At 36.9% G+C, this 11,354-nt stretch overlaps 1 protein-coding gene across 11 annotated transcripts in view; it reads left to right on the forward strand.

Annotated features, from left to right (window-relative positions):
* Nucleotides 1-11,354, forward strand: part of MAP2 (microtubule associated protein 2) — a 195,994-nt gene that overhangs the window by 17,550 nt on the left and 167,090 nt on the right. The window lies entirely within an intron of this gene.

Below are 11,354 nucleotides of genomic sequence, written 5' to 3' on the forward strand. Positions count from 1 at the left end.
AGATTTATCATTATTATTATTATTATTATTATTGGAGAGGCAGATTTACATATAGAAAGAGAGACAAAAACTTCCCATCCACTGATTCCCTCCTCAAGTGCTTGCAATGGTGGGAGCTGAGCTGATTCAAAACCAGGAACCTGGAGTCTCTTTCAATTCTCCCACATGGTTGCAGGGTCCCAAGATCCTAGGCCATCCTCTACTGCATTCCTAGGCCACAAGCTGGAAGCGGAGTGCAGAAGCCTGTAGATGAATCTGCACCCATATGGGATCCCAGTGTTTGCAAGGCAATCATTTAGCCACTAGACTAGAGCCCTGGACCCAGTCACTATTTTCATTGACCGGCCTTTGCTTTCCCCTCTCAAAAACTTACACTCTGCTTCTTTCTCTTAAACTCCCCACAAGTCTAATCCTAGTAATGGCTTTTGTTTCACTACAATAATGTTATTACTTGACTAATGAACCCTCTCTTCTAGATGATTCTCATCTGCTTAGTAGAAAACCTGATTAGCTGTGATTTCCTGGAGTTGAAGACTCTAAATACACATTTTCTACAAACTTTTTAGTGCTTCCCTTACATATTTTTAATATTTTTAACTCTTTGAAAAGCAGATTCATATCTTTAGCCATTATTTCTAGAGAAAACTAATTAATTACATTTCCTAAAGAATCACTGTATATGAACTAAGTGTAAGGTGGTGTTGTCTTCCAAAATGGAATTTGCTCTAGCATAGATAAGAACTAAGTAGAGTTTTATGTGGCGTAAGGTGACATGAATGATACATCAGCAGTGGTCAAAGGTAATGAGAACATCAAATCTTTCTTGTTACAGTAGGAAAGGAATTGCATAATGAAAGGAAATAAGAAACCGTGAGGATGAGAATCGACCGTTACCAAGATTGCATTTTAACTAACAGAATAGTCAGTCTAAACCAATTCAATACACAATCATCAAACAGTTGGCTGTGTGATTTAATAAAGAGATTGTGATTGAACTTGTTGGCAGAGGAGCATTGATATTATGGAGAAAAGCATTTCTTCCCTGTGAAAATCATCAAACTGTATCAACCAACAATAAAAACACTAAACCCACTGAAAGTATTATTTAACAGAAAAAAAAGTTTTGATAACCAATAATTTTATCTGTCATCATATTCAGTAAATTAACACTAGATCCTATGAAATCACTTTGTAATTGACCTAAAGTTAGAGTTCTCTTTGCAAAGAGATTCATCCATGTGTTAATATTCTTATTATTGATATTTTTCTTTGCTATGGTTTTGTAGGTAGAGAGTTCCCCCTCCACCTCTCCCACCTCCTTTCACATTTTCCACCTCCACCACTTTCCCTCATATTACAATAGTATCGTCTTTGACCAACAATCACAAACCCACCATTCTGTTGTTTAAGAGTATCATTGCATTGTAGGAATTGGCAATAGTGGAAAATCAAGTATCATATTGTCACGGGAAATTTCACAGTTTCATTTGGGAGTCCTTTTATTCAGAAGCAGAGATGTATACTTTCAGGTATTTTGACTTCTCAATATGCTAGTCTCCAATATACAGTTCATCTGTGAGAATATATGTATATACATGGTTACGTATATATCAGTTTTTTTGTATTTTGCATGAATGTTGCCTTTTATCAGAGAAAACATATGTTTGAATTTTTACAATTGGCTTATTTCACTGAGCATAATGGTTTTCTGTTTATTTTGTTGCAAATGGTAGAATTTCATTCCTTTTAATGCCTGAGTAGTAATACTGAGTAGGTGTACCACAGCTTCTTTATCCATTCCTTTTTCAATGGGCACCTGGGTTGTTTCCACATCTTTACTGTTGTGGATTGTACTGCTATAAATAAGGGGTTGTAGGTGACTTTCACATATGCAGATTTCACTTGCTTTGATGTGTTCCCAGGAGTGGGATAGCTGGGTCATATGGTAAATCGACTTTCAGTTGTCTGAGCGTTCTCCACCACACTGTCTGCCATAGTGGCTGCACTAGTTTCCACTTCCACCAGTAATGGAATTGGGGACCTTTTCCCTCTCATCATCATCATCAAGTTGTCAGTAGATTTCTGACTTCCTAAAGGGACCATGAAAAATGATCTAAATAGAAGCTAGGATTACTTTGAGAAAACATATATCACTGAATCCCTATGAGCTATGCATGCATCATTTTCACCATTATCTTTAACTGTACTTCTGGCAATCCTAGACCAGTTTCTTCTAGATTTCTGGATATTTGTTATGATGCAATATTTTGTTGCTGTTCCTTTTTTTTTTTTTAATTAATGACTGTAGAGGTGAAAGGGATGCAATGATTCTTGAATATTAGGTATATTTTTCTTAGTTCATATTAATTTTTTACTGATACTTTATTTGTTCATGTTAATGTGAAAAGCAAAGAATCAGTGCAGCTCATAGATAGAATTCCAAGAAAGCAATGAGAATATAGTTAATTCACTTCCTCCCTCTCTCCTTATTCCTTCTACTTACCTTCATTTTCTCTCTCTCTAGTTTTTTAGATAGCTTATTTTAAATTTATATTATACTCAATGGCTTAATACACCACTAAAAATAAATATACATGATTTTGACATACCCAGAAGAAAATAGCAGGAAGTACAGAAAAACAGTACCTGACATCAATCCAAGTTTGGCATGTTGCTCCATCATCATCAAGGGCAAGTTTCTCTGTTTTCACCCAATCATTGTCAATTAGTGCGTAGGTATTCCAAAATGCTTTGCTCTAAAGATGAATTATGGTCATTATTAACAATCATGTGCCCAGTTAATATTCGATCATTATTTTACTGAAGGAAAGCAGATAATAAAAAAGAACTTTTTGTAATCACCACTTCACTTATATAACCAAAAGGGAAAATACAGGTTATTAGGGCTGCACTACATGAAAAACATGTTTATGTTTCGGTAATGTGATCACAGGACAAATAAAGATGGGAAATGAAATACCTCTTCTAAATTGTGTAATTTGAGATCTGAAAAATACCCCAATTTTATGAGGCTGTTTTTCTCAACTTGAGTTAAATCACATTGTCAACCAGCAGTTAGTGTTTTTAACAGGTCATTTCCAGTCTACCTGTAAAGTATCTGCTGTATATTATTGCTTTCATTGTAACCATTCAAAACTAGGAGGATTCGTTTTTCGTATGGTTGCTTCATCTGAAGATTTTTAAAAGATTAGCTTTTTTCCAGCTTGAATTCTAACCTTCTCTGTATGATTCATAAGTTTGTGTTTTCCCACAGACTGCCCCTCGCGCTCTGTGTACTTCCCAGCATTCAGTTTGTTTCACCTTCAGATCTTCCATGTTACGAACAAATCATATCTACTAATTGAAAAAGTGAAATATTGAGTTTATCAATCTCACTGATACTGTGAAGCATTTTTATCATTTGTAAACTCTAAATGCCTTTGTTGTGTTTAATTTATGATCAAATGCAAATAACGTGCAATATTTTATGGAGCGTATTAGGTTGTACGATAAATAAGAAACTTTTCTCTTCATTAGAAAGATGAAAGAAAGTAATAGATTTATGGGAAAAAGATAAAAAAAAACAGTGCGTTTTGTTTCTGAATTCATAATGCACCTGAGAGCATTCTTGTGTTCTCGGTTTATTTTGTTTGTTCTCTGCACCAAAACATCTGCTCTGCGTCTTTCAGCGTTTTTTCCAAACTATTAAATATCAAGGCTTTTAAAGCCATTTGATTGAAGAAAGCCTGTTCAGTGCATGCTAGTGATTATTAGTGTTGAGTGCTACAGCAAGGAAAATAATACATTCCTTTCATGAGCCTGAAACATTCTTTCATAATATGTTATATAAAAAAGCACATCTAATGCACTTACGCATATTGGCGTTGAGAATAATAAGTCAGAAGTTAAAGAAAAGGGGGTCCAGTGCAGTAGCCTAGCAGCTAAAGTCCTTACCTTTTTTTTTTTAAAGATTTATTTTTATTATTTTTTTATTGGAAAGGCGGATATACAGAAAGGAGAGACAGAGAGGAAGATCTTCCGTCCGATGATTCACTCCCCAAGTGAGTGCAATGGCCGATACTATGCCGATCCGAAGCCAGGAGCCTCTTCCTGGTCTCCCACGCGGGTGCAGGTTCCCAAAGCCTTGGGCCGTCCTCTACTGCTTTCCCAGGCCACAGGCAGGGAGCTGGAAGGGAAGCGGGGCTGCCGGGATTAGAACCGGCGCCCATATGGGATCCCAGGCGTGCAAGGCGAGGACCTTTAACCACTTGCGCCACTGCACCGGGCCCAAGTCCTTACCTTGTAGGCATCGGGATCCCATATGGGCGCCAGCTCTAACCCCCAGGAGCCCCACTTCCCATCCAGCTCCCTGCTTGTGGCCTGGGAAAGCCGTCGAGGATGGCCCAAAGCCTTGGGACCCTGCACCCATGCGGGAGACCGTGAAGCTCCTGGCTCCTGTTTTCAGATCAGCTCAGCTCCAGCCATAGTGGCCGCTTCGGGAGTGAATCAGTGGACAGAAGATCTTCTCTGTCTCTCCTCCTCTGTGCATATTTACCTTTCCAATGAATAAATGGATAAATATATGTTTGGTTTGTCTTCTTAAAAAAAAAATAGGAGTCCTTAATAATCTTGAAAAACACACTGCTTCACTGACAGGACATAGTTGTTGGTATGGTTTAATTTAAAATTTAAGTCATATTAACTAAATTCTGAAAATCAGTGGTAACATTTACAGCATATGGATCATTATTTCAAGCTATTTTTGTAGACCACTTCTGAAGTAGATCTACTGAACCAGTGTTGTGGTACCCCAGGTTATGCCTCTGATGCCTAATGGATCCTTATTCGAATCCCTAGCTGGGACTCCACTAGTTCCCTCCTCATGCACCCGGGAAGGCCACACAAGATGACCCAGTGTTTGGGCCCCTGTGCCTGCATGGGAGACCTAGGTCAAGTTCAGGTTCCTGGTTTCGTCTTGTTCTATCTCTGACCATTGTGGACATATGGGGGTAGACCAGCAGATGGAGGACATTTCTGTCTCTCTCCTCCACTGCCACTTCCTGTTCCTGTAGTCACTTCCTGTGACTACGTTTCAATTAAACAAATAAGGCCTATTTTTAAAAAGGGACAGGACAAAAATGAAAGATCTCTTTAATCCTATATGAATGGTAGAAATTGAATCATTTGAGCCATCACTGTTCAGTCCCAGGATCAGCGTTAATACGATGGTGGAGATAATAGCCAGAGAGCAGATTCAGCGCCCCCAGGTACTCACATGTGGGAGGCAGACATGTTAAGTATTATCTTTACTACTAAATCAAACACTCATCCCAGACTGTTGTTTTAGAGAGCTCTATCATGTTATGTTGCTAAGTCCTCATCTATATTCCCTGTCTAGATGTCTGTATTCAAATCCCAAATCCCTTCATGCTTACAGCCTCCTGCAGTGTACCCCCAGGCAGGCAACAAGGCTGGCTCCAGTACTTAGGTTCCGGTTGTTCTATGTGGGACATTTAAATCAGGTGCCTGGTGCCCAGCTTCAAACCAGCCCAGCCCAAACCATGCCAGACATCTGTGGAGTGAATGGATGGGATCTCTCTCCCTAAATGCTCCCACCACCTTACCCCCTCCGCAACCGTATCACGTATTGGTCTCCCTGTCAATTAACTTATTAAATTAAAAACATATTAATGCAGGAATCTATTGGTTAAGGCTTTCTTCTGGTTCAGGCAATCGGCTTGGATAACGTATTAGGTTTTCCTGGGGGTCAGTGAGCATATAAACTGGCTTGTGTTGGGAAGCTGAAGTAATATAACTTTTTGTGGGAGAATAAGAGGTTTGCTAATCCATCAAAATCATTTCCGAGGAAACTGGGACGAGATGGGGGAAGGAAGTGAATGGTCTTGGTAAGAATGTGAGCAGTGTTTGTTTTTTGTTTTAAAAGTATTTTATTTTTAGAAAAATGATTTCAATTTTTATTAATATAACTAAAATTCATTTATTCCATAGGTACAGTTCCTTTTTTCTTTTTTTAAAATTATTTCCTTTTAATTCTTTATTTTTCAGGAACTGTGTTGTGAGCAGTGTTTAAGGTAGCTTTTTCCAGGCATTCTGTTAACATGAGGAGAGTGGGAACAGAAACCAGCTCAGTTAAAGAAAATGGAACTGAGTGCTGAGGGCAGGAACTAGGGGATGAGTCCCCAGAAATGGGGCCTCTGTCCATGAACCTGGCTGCCCCACAGGGCAACACAAATGACCAAGTTAACAAACTGTGGGAACTCCACCTCAGAGCATAGGTGACCTGATTATTTCTGAAGCCTGTAAGTAACAGATGTTTGAAGCCTTTTATTGTTTTGCCATTATTGATGCTAACATTTGTTAAGTACACTCTGTGTTAGGGCAGGCTAATCTATTTCCCGGAATTATCTCACTGAGCTCTTACAACAAGTTAATTAGCACTGGGATCTCCATTTTTGCAGATAAGGAGTCAGAGTCATGAGAGCTGATGGTTTTGTCCAAGGTCACTTGAATGCCAGTCCAAGGATGGCCTGAATATAGTTCCTACTATTAAACTACCACAAATGTGGTAAGTTACTTGTGAGGATTTTGGTGCTACTCTTACCTAGTAGAAGCAACTGCTGTGTGTATGTGAGTTTATTCAGAGGCCCTTGAATTAATGTACTGCAGCATTATTCCTCAAACTGTCTTCATCACTCCATGTAAATGTGTTCTCTAAATATGTCAAATATTCATGTTAACTCCAAACTTTGAAATATTTTAGGCTCTTCATTTTTAATTTTTTTGAAATAGATGTTTATTTTGTAACTTAAATCATAGAATTGTGTAAGAATAGCTCAACTTATTGATCCAAATTCAATAGGAGTTATATTTTAGTATCAAAGGAAAGAATAGCTTTGTACTAACATTCCAATTTTAAGAATTAATATTTTCTTATGTAAAAGGCTAAAGGGCAGAGATTGTCCCTTCATTAGTTTGTACCCAAATGCCAACAACAGCCAGAACTGGAGCAGGCCAGCCTGGAAGCTGGAAACTCAGTCCAGCTCTTCCATGTGGGTAGTAAGAAGCCAGATAATGAGTTATCATGGTTGTCTCCCAGGGTGCACAGCACTGAAAACACAGCCAGGAATTGAACCCAGGTACTCCAATATGTCACAAGAATTACTACAATCAACTTAAAAATTTTTCAGAATAAAATAATTTTTTTATTATTTCAAAAAGAAATCCATTGGTGCTACTTATCTACCACCTCCCAAACCTTCCCACCCTCTTCTCCCATCTCCTACGCTAATTCTAAGCAATGGTTAATCAAATTTGTATCTGTGGATTTCACTGTGGGATATTTATATGAATGTAAGTTTACAATATCTTGGCCTTTGTGACTGCTTCTTTCATTGTGTAGTGCTTTTCAAGGTTCATCAAAGTTGTAGCAAGTTCTCCAGTTTTCTTTGAGTTGTGTTTTGCTGAAGTGTTCCCACCCCTCACTCTTGGTGCCAGGAACATATACCTTTCTATTTACCCGTGAAAACTTTACTGGATCATGGTAAAAATTCCAAGAATCCCTTAGAACTTCAAATTTCATATGCATTTTCTGATTTTATTTTTTGTTTTTATTTGTCTTTTTTAAAAAACAGACTTATTACTTATTACTTACTGACCTGGCATTACGTGTTCTAGGTTTTCACTGTAGTTTAATGAAAAATAATATAGATATTTGGTAATATACTTGTAAACCTTAGATAGATTTTGCATAATGCACTAGGACATTAGTGTCCTAAGAACTTTCTCAGAATGAGATTATGGGTAAAAATAAATTATACTTAATTGACTTTTTAAGCTATTATACTTTTGATTTCAGCACAATTTCAGACTGAGTTGACTGATTTTTATTATTATTTTTCTAAATAAATATTGGTAACTTGAGCTGTGCCATAGACTGGACTAACTGTTTTTTAATTACTTATGCCAAATACAAATGTAATACCTCTATATTATTATTCCAGCTATCAGCATAATTCCTGATAGAGACCTAAATGGGGTTTTCATTGTGATTCACCTTGTGTTTGAAGTGACATCCAGAAACTTGACTTCCCTCGAAAATTTATTGTTTCCATTTGTAGTTGTAGGGCTGATCATGGATCCAGATACACTGTAAATCTATTTATGGTTCTACAGACATCGAAAAATTAAACATAGATGATATAAGTTAATACAAAGAAGATATAGGTGCTGTCACTGAGTACCAGCTCATTATATTTTCTGCTATAACTGTAATCAACCCTCCATTCTGATTTTTTAATGGATTCAGTGTTTCTGAAATAAACTCCATACTTCTCAGGTCTTTAACCCCAGGTTTGTTTGTTTTTCATTCTAATACATTTGGTTCACATCAAGAAGCCCCATGATTATTTAATGTATTTTGTGTCTTTGCATTTGATAATTTGCTTTTCTTTAATCGCTCTGGAATTGCTTATTGATATTTTTATTCAAGAAATAAGACAATCTGAAGATAGTGTATACTGTCAAGATGTTAACTTAGAAACATTGGCGTTTGTCTAGCATCTTTTCATAAACAAACTAGTTATTGGAATGGAAAGATATTTCAGAATTATTTGTGGCCTTTATTTGTATTACTAGTAAAGAAATAATTTCTTATTATAGTCATGTTTTGCTCAGCAACAGGGGTTTGTTTGGAGAACTGTGTTACGGGGCAACTTCTTCATTATGTGAACACTACAGAGCACCCTTTTCAAACCCGATGGTGTGGGTCAATTACTAAATGTGGCCTCTTTTACCTTTTATTTTTTGTTAAACATTTTTAGTTTTTCTTTTTCTTTGTGATTTATTTTAATTTGAAATACAGATTTACAGAGAGAAGGAGAGACACAGAAGAGGGTCTTCCATGCACTGGTTCATTTCTCAAATAACCATAATGGTCTCCTCCATGGTGCAGCGGCTCAAGGAGTTGAATCATCCTCTGCTGCTCTCACAAGCCATAAGCAGGGAAATGGATGGGAAGTGGAGCAGCCAGCACTAGAGCTGGTGACCATATGGGATGCTGGCACTAGCAAACTGGAGGATTACCCTGTTGAACCCCTGTGCTGGCCCCTAGCTTTTTAGCTTCCTTGTGTTTGTGTTTAGCAAATTCAGTATCTTTCATAGGAACAAGTCTTCTACTCCTTTCCCTCTCTGCTGTAGAGGATTGCTGCCTCATAGGAATTCAGGGGCAGTTGTCACTGAGCCTGTTGTGCTTGGCTATAAAGCACATTCATGAAGGATGTAGTTGGTAGAACAGTTGAGACACTGCTTCGGATGCTCACATCACACATTGCCGTGCCTGGCTTCCAGTCCCAGCTCTGCTCTGCTAATGCACTATCCAGGAGGTAATGGCTCAAATACCCGGGTCTCTGCCGCTCACATGGAAGACACATTGGAATTGCAGCTTCCTGGCACCAGCTTGGCTCATCCTCAGCTACTGTGTGCGTTTGTGAATTGAGTAATTGAAACGATTTCAGTCGTTCACTTTTGCTGTGTGAGTGTGCATTTCTCTGTCTTCAACTACAATATTTATATATTGGTTTTATTCAATCACTAGAGTGATTTTTATGTGGCTTGAGTAAATCAATAAATGAATATTCTGTTAATTTATACTATCCCACTAATGTACAGCCAGAAGTAAATTGCTAACTTTAAAAGCTCCTAGCGTGGATTATTAAAAACAAGTATAATGAGATTATAATCTTTGCTTAAATGATATGCTTAAGAAAATACAGTCCATGGAATCTGTAATCCCACTCAAAATTAGATGTTTCTGGATATTCTTTTATAGACTCTGTAATTTTCAAATCAGCATCACAGCATAAAGGCCAAATCCTCTTTTGTTTTCCTACGTTTTCGAAAAATTTTCACCGTGAATTTTTTCCATTATTTTTCTTCAAAAAATACTGCCTTCATTTGTTAACTACCTGTGCTGTTCTGACTCATGTCATAAGTTGGGTCAAATGAGTAGCTGCATTGTAAAGAAGCAGAGGTTATTATAAAATCAACTAAATCTAGCAAATGATCCCATATAAAGTGCATTCACATTTATTAGAGAAACATTCATATTTCATTTATTTTGTCTTTGTGTGTTAAAAATAATCCAAACATTTAAATATAATCCTATAAATATTCTCCAAACGGCAATGAAATTGGACAGTTGTAAGGTCAGCAGGTCAAATGAACACAATGTTAAATAAAAATTCCAGGATTCTTCCCTGTCATTCTTTTCTACTTTCAGTAATGAGGACTGAGCAGAAAAGATAAGTATCGTTTTTAACATTGTATTCAAAATCCAGAAGTTGTCTTGATCTTCATTTGAATTAAAGTGTAGCACACACTATGGAGAAGTACTCAGCCACAGAAAGGAATGAAATGGAAACCGTTATGTTTAGTCAAATAAATCAGTGGCAAAGAGAGAGATTTCGGATGTTTTCCATGATCTGCAGTAGCTAATAGAGTACAAGAAATGTATTCTGTATGAGCAAGGTTGGTGCTTTGAGATCTGATTACCGCTATACTCCTGAGAAATAGTAAAAAGAAAATTTTTTAATGTTCTATTTGGTATGTGTTGTAATGTTTACGTAATGGAGTGTTAAACTTGATTGTGAATTGAAAACAAAGTAGGCCATTGTAAAAATTAAAAGAGAAAACGAAATAAGGAAAGGGAAGGATGTGTAGGGAAAGCAGGCAGGAGGGAGAGTGGGGTGGTAAGTTTCACTGTGCTATTAAATCTAAATTATGAAATTTGTTCACTTTTTATAGATAAACTAAGTTAAATAAGAAATCCATTTAGTTGTACTTGATTCGCAAAGACAAGATGGAAGCCATCAATGATTTTTCAATAACTGATATAATAGCAAGGATGAAATTTTTTGGTATTTTATATCTGATTGAGAATGAGTTAAGAACTTCCTGTTCCTTGAACAATTCAGGTATTCAGTTATAGGTTTGAAAGAATCAGTATGAACACTACTGGAAAGTAAATACCTCTTTTTTCAAGGTTTTTTTGTTTCAAGGTTTATTGTTGTTCATTTCTGAGGTAGAGCTTGATAATATGGATGCCTGCACATATTAGTTCCAAATGTGTCACACATGTGTATTTCTTATCTTTCCAAATGCTCTGCAAAACCAATTCATTATTCTTTAGTTTATATCTGGTACTGTATGCAGAGAAAAATAATAGATTATCTTCTATGCTTTCCTTTGCCCCACTGATTTCTTGGTTTAAATTATGTGGAAATACAGCAGCTAACACTAAGTTCATTCCATCATTATTTTTTTTGAGGAGATAACAA

This window comes from Ochotona curzoniae, unplaced genomic scaffold (assembly GCF_017591425.1).
Source record: "Ochotona curzoniae isolate NIBS_2020 unplaced genomic scaffold, NIBS_Ocur_1.0 contig_4148, whole genome shotgun sequence".
NCBI lineage: Eukaryota > Metazoa > Chordata > Mammalia > Lagomorpha > Ochotonidae > Ochotona > Ochotona curzoniae.